The sequence below is a fragment of the Nematolebias whitei genome, chromosome 10 (assembly GCF_014905685.2).
Source record: "Nematolebias whitei isolate Nwh7 chromosome 10, NemWhi1, whole genome shotgun sequence".
Taxonomy (NCBI): Eukaryota; Metazoa; Chordata; class Actinopteri; order Cyprinodontiformes; family Rivulidae; genus Nematolebias; species Nematolebias whitei.
The window spans coordinates 34,925,473-34,931,540 of NC_056507.1; the positions used below are offsets into that span (position 1 = coordinate 34,925,473).

General features: G+C 45.5%; 1 pseudogene; it reads right to left on the reverse strand.

The window, feature by feature from the left end:
* Positions 1-4,792: 4,792 nt before the first annotated feature.
* LOC119416495 lies at positions 4,793-5,786 on the reverse strand (annotated as a pseudogene).
* Between the last annotated feature and the right edge of the window lie 282 nt (positions 5,787-6,068).

Sequence of the window (6,068 nt, forward strand, 5' to 3'; positions counted from 1 at the left end):
TTTTGTTTTTTTGAATGTCCAGAGGACCAGATTGAACTTTTTTGGATAACTCATGTTTATGTGTTCTTAATTGATCCCTCTTCTTATACTTGTGTTTCAGTTCAGTTGAAGTCACCCTGCCCCCAAACTCTCTTGTAATTTACTGTGAAGATTAAACCGGTGTCCTCTCATCTAAACTGAACCTGTATCAAACGATGATTCAATGATTAAATGCTAATTGTTATTATCATACCTGCTTCCTGGCCTGCTGTGATTAGCTTGTAATTATATCAAAATGTAAATTTATAAGATTGTAAATTTATAAGATTGTCTCCAGCTAGTGTAAGATCATATATAAAGTAGATACTCATGCAAAGTAATTGATTAACATTTAAATGATTGTAGGGCTATAAGTGTAGTGAAACCCTTTAAAAACGACACGTGCACACATTGTATAACATGACATTTCAATCTTGACAAAAAATAATAAAAGATAAAACATGAAATCCAAAAAGGGCCTGGGTGGTTCTGGGGGATGTCTGCTGGTGGCTGCATGTGGGCCCTCAGGTGGTCTGTGGCGGCGGTCGTGGGTCACCGATCTGGTAGCCTGGCTGTGCTGGGGTGGGCGCGGGGGCTTGGGGTTCTGGGGGCTTGTCGCCCCCGGGCTTGGGCCTGTGGGGATCAGGGATCTTGAGCTCTGGTGGGCGGGTTGCCGGGCTCTGGGCCGGGCGCTCTGGTGCCCGGTTCTGGGCAGTGGCCTTCGGCTCGCTGGTGGGTTGTGTGTTCATGGGCTGGGGGATTGGGTGTTTGGGGGCGTGACCAGTGGCCCCTAAAAGGGGGTAGTTTGACCCAGCCTAGGTGTCTAGTGTGCTATGTGTTTTGAGAGATGTCCGAATGAGGGGTGGGTGTAGTATTTCTTCTGGGGTGGGGACTGGGTGGATGTCCTTGGGGGCGGCCCGGGACAGTGCATGGCCGACTGGCTGGCCCCTTTCCTGTGGTGGGGGCCCGCTCCCGGTGCTTCCTGGCTCTGTCGGCGGTTGGGCGGGCGCTCTTGGCCGGGTCGTCCTGGTGGGGTTTGGCTTCATCTGGTGGCGGGCTGACTGCGGTCTGTGGGGGTATTGGCGGCCCTTGGGTGTGTGGGCTGCTGGTAATGCTTCTGGCGGCCCTCGGGGCTCTGTCCCTCTCTGGTCTGGAGCTCAGCGGGCCTGGCGGTCGGTCCAGATGGAGAGGTGTCTTGGCCTCAATCCCTGGGTGGACCTTGGGGAACTGGGGTGGGGGGGTGGGGGGGCTGTTGGGTCAGTGGGGGGAGCTGATTCCCTGTGGGAACATTTGCTCTCACAGTTATACAGGTCCTTCTCAAAAAATTAGCATATTGTGATAAAGGCCATTATTTTCCATAATGTAATGATAAAAATGAAACTTTCATATATTTCAGATTCATTGCACACCAACTGAAATATTTCAGGTCTTTAATTGTTTTAATACTGATGATTATGGCATACAGCTTATGAAAACCCAAAATGCCTGTCCAAAAAAATTAGCATATCATGAAAAGGTTGTCTAAACAAGCTATTAACCTAACCATCTGAATCAACGACGTAACTCTAAACACCTGCAAAAGATTCCTGAGGCTTTTAAAAACTCCCACCCTTGTTCATTACTCAAAACCGCTATCATGGGTAAGACTGCCGACCTGACTGCTGTCCAGAAGGCCATCATTGACACCCTCAAGCAAGAGGGTAAGACACAGAAAGAAATTGCTGAACGAATAGGCTGTTCCCAGAGTGCTGTATCAAGGCACCTCAGTGGGAAGTCTGTGGGAAGGGAAAAGTGTGGCAGAAAACACTGCACAACAAGAAGAGGTGACCGGACCATGAGGAGGATTGTGGAGAAGGGCCGATTCCAGACCTTGAGGGACCTGTGGAAGCAGTGGACTGAGTCTGGAGTAGAAACATCCAGAGCCACCGTGCACAGGCATGTGCAAGAGATGGGCTACAGGTGCCGCATTCCCCAGGTCAAGCCACTTTTAAACAAGAGAGACTGCGTCAGAAGCATCTCTCGCCGGGGACTGCTGCTGAGTGGTCCAAAGTTATGTTCTATGATTACAGTAAATTTTGCATTTCCTTTGGAAATCAAGGTCACAGAGTCTGGAGGAAGAGATGAGACACAGAATTCACATTGCTTGAGGTCCAGTGTCAAGTTTCCACAGTCACTGGGGTGCCATGTCAGCTGCTGGTGTTGGTCCACTGTGTTATATCAAGCGCAGGGTCAATGCAGCTAGCTATCAGGAGATTTTGGAGCACTTCAAGCTTCCATCTGCTGAAAAGCTTTATGGAGATGAAGATTTCATTTTTCAGCATGACCTGGCACCTGCTCACAGTGCCAAAACCACTGGTAAATGGTTTACTGACCACGGTATTACTGTGCTCAATTGGCCTGCCAACTCTCCTGACCTGAACCCCATAGAGAACCTGTGGGATATTGTGAAGAGAAAGTTGAGAGACACAAGACCCAACAATCTGGATGAGCTTAAGGCCGCTATCGAAGCATCCTGGGCCTCCATAACACCTCAGCAGTGCCACAGGCTGATTGCCTCCATGCCACGTCGCACTGAAGCAGTCATTCATGCAAAAGGATTCCCGACCAAGTATTGAGTGCATAACTGAACATGATTATTTGAAGGTTGGCGTTTTTTGTATTAAAAACACTTGTCTTTCATTGGTGGGATGAAATATGCTAATTTTTTGGGACAGGCATTTTGGGTTTTCATGAGCTATATGCCATAATCATCAGTATTAAAACAAGTAAAGACCTGAAATATTTCAGTTGGTGTGCAATGAATCTGAAATATATGAAAGTTTCATTTTTATCATTACATTATGGAAAATAATGACCTTTATCACAATATGCTAATTTTTTGAGAAGGACCTGTATTTCTCCCAATCCCTCACCATGCACCTCCACCCTCTTCATTTCAATTCCACACATTTAGGGTTGTTTGGGCTCGGGTGTGCTGCAACAATTTTACATCTCTGTTGACCATAGCCACCTGGGACTCAATTTTATTGTACACCTTAGACATTCACTCATAACATCCTCATGACATTTGCATATAGGAACTTGAGGTGGGCACATGGCTATGGGTGGTGGGATGACTTTACTCTCGCCCCCTGTGCCTGTGCTCACTTACAATGGTTGCATTTAGACACTAGGGTTTGGATAGAGTTGGGGTGGAGGGGAAACTGGCATCATGCCAGCCTTTGCTCCTTCTTCTTTCCTTTTTAATGGCACTATATAACAACACACATCAACAGCACATCTAGGGGCGGGGGTGTATGTGTCGGGGTCATATTCTTTTTTTTTTCCCTCACCCCCCTAGTTCCCTAACTGCCATTCCGGGGGTGGGGTCCGGGAGAAGGGCAGGCCGTAGGGTGTTTACCAGGACTATGTGGGGGTTCGGGGTCTGGGGGATTGCCGTGGGCGGTGCTGGCGCTGTGCTCTCCCTGGGATTGTTTGGTTGTTTGGTCTTGGGGGTCGGGTCTCTGCTGCTTCACAGTTACTATTAAATGTTCTATTAGAGAAGCCTTATACACTTATGCATGCTCACAACCACACACAAATAGATGCAGGGATGCTTATGTAGGCTTTATATGTAGATATATAGATATATAAATATGTATATGAATGTATATTCATGTGTATGTATGTATGTATATAGGCGTAGGTATGGGTATATATATTTATGGAAACTTACTGCAAACCCATGAATATTTTAAGTTCTTTATACATATGTATTTTGTTGCTGTGTTTTGTCATGTTCTTTGCAGGTGAACAGACAGTGGCCGGGTGTTTTGCCATGTGCTCTCTTTGTGTATATTTCTTATATTTTGGAGTCTTACTTTGTCTTTTCTTTCTTTCTTTCTATCCTATTAAAAAAAAACTACACTAGATAATCACTAGAATAAATATTTCATAATAATGGTGTGGAGAGGATGGCTGTAAGGGGAGAAGGGAGGCCATCTATTAAAAAAATAATAATAATAATTTCTGTTGTCACCACGTGTGTCTCCGCATAAGGACCGAGCGCTTGCGTTATAATTTCACGTGTAGTAAACACCACCACCTCCTTCAAGGTCTTCCGAAGGAACACACACTTTCCTTCTATCGCATCTGCTATCATCACACCTAGACTCCACATGTCGATCGCCGTGGTGTACTTCGGTTCATGGTCTACGAAAAGTTCAGGCGTACACTAATACTTCGTGCATCTCAACCACGTACGAATGTCCCCTGAGTGCGCTTAAACACGAGACTTCTCGCACGGTAGCGTCTCTCAATCCACATTCATCCTCAATCAAATTCTTTGTGTGGAGTTTAATGGCGAAGTGATCTCTCGCGATCTTGTGTACACATTCATACACAGGTCCGTACATTCCTGTTCATATTCTTTATCCCAAGCGATATAGGTTCAATTGTTTTGCTACGTACGTTTCTAGCTTACGGACGTGTTTTATTCCTACTGTTTAAATGTAACAATCAAGCGTTTGCGAGATACACGTTTATTTGCATCAGATTTTCCTACAAGAAGTGTTTCTGTGTACACAAAACACAATAAAGAAAAATACAATTCGGCAAGGATGGCGTCTTCTTTTACGTGGAGAATCACAGCTGCAAAAGCGATTGGAACTAAAGCCCCAAATACACTGCTGCTGTTGAGAGAGCTAGTTCCTTAGCTGGTTTGAGTGTTATTGGTTTTTATTTAATGTCAGAAGACCTCGGGTTAGAAATACAAGCAGTAGCAACTTTGTAACGTTCATTTACTTCTTTTATACACAATAGTCACCACAATTACTATAATAAAGCCAACGATGACAGACGTTTCACTTTCGTTCACTTGAGCGATGGTGTTCAAAGACCTTACGATATACATGTTTGAGGCAAGATGACCGACTTCACATGTGTAAGTGGCAAAGTTGGACTTCAGCAGCTCAACGTAGTCTTGTCTCTGGAACGTGTCGTCTTCATTGGGACGGACCCCGGATGACTCCAGTCCATCCTCTTTAGTTAGGATGTGACCGTTTCTTTTGATCTGAAAGCTGATATATTTCACGTAGAAGCCCGTGACCAGGCACGTCAGGACGATCGTCGCACTGAGTTGCACGTGAACATGTGCACTGCAGGTGGAGGGTGGTTGTCAAGCCATTTTTGTCTATAGCCAATAAAGGAGACCATCCAGTTTATACATTCTTTCTCAATGTAACCTTTGGTGTATTCCTTATGGATACGCACACCATTCCATTTTTTTGCTGTTTCTTTCGCTGCATCGTATGTGGCAACCCAGACTTCATTGCTAAAGTCAAAGTGTAAGAAGTCGTACCCGTCGTAGTGGTACATGTCCAACCCTTCCGAGAATTTAACAATGCTATCAGGCTGACTCTCACCCTTGCAGCCGTGCATCCACTGAAGGACGTGTGTGTCTGTGTCATTCTGTCGGAGTCGCGCCATCACAGTCTTAATGTTGACCTTAAACCAATCCTGCTTGCTCAACCTGGACTTTGTGCCTCGGTCCCAATACTCTTGGTCGAGATTCTCCTTCATCCACAATTGTTTGGGTACTTTTTTTTTTGCTCATCGCTGTCGTAGTAGTCATTCATCGCGTTATCTAGAAACCCCATGGCCGTGAACTCGTGGAAACCCGGGAGACCCACGGGTTTGGAGAAAGCCGTGTACATGTAGATCAGAGAGTGCGTTTCGCAGTAAACCATCGTTATTGCTCCCACGAGGACGAAAACGATCACGGGTGACATTTTGTACGTAACTTCGGTTAAGGTTGTGTTAAACCCTGTAATTTATTTGACCGGATGTTCCGCGTATGCCCATCCGTGCAGTTGTCCAAGCCGCTTCTTAAGTGAAACCTTGTTGATCTACATGCACACTGTGTGTATAATTATTATACAAATAAACATTTTGATACACGGTGAGCGACGAAGTCAGGAGTAGGTACAGGTTGGTCGATCAACGAAGGTCGGGTATGTATAATTTATAGGGCCCTGTTGTAAACCCATAATATACGAAGTAGTCCACAATGA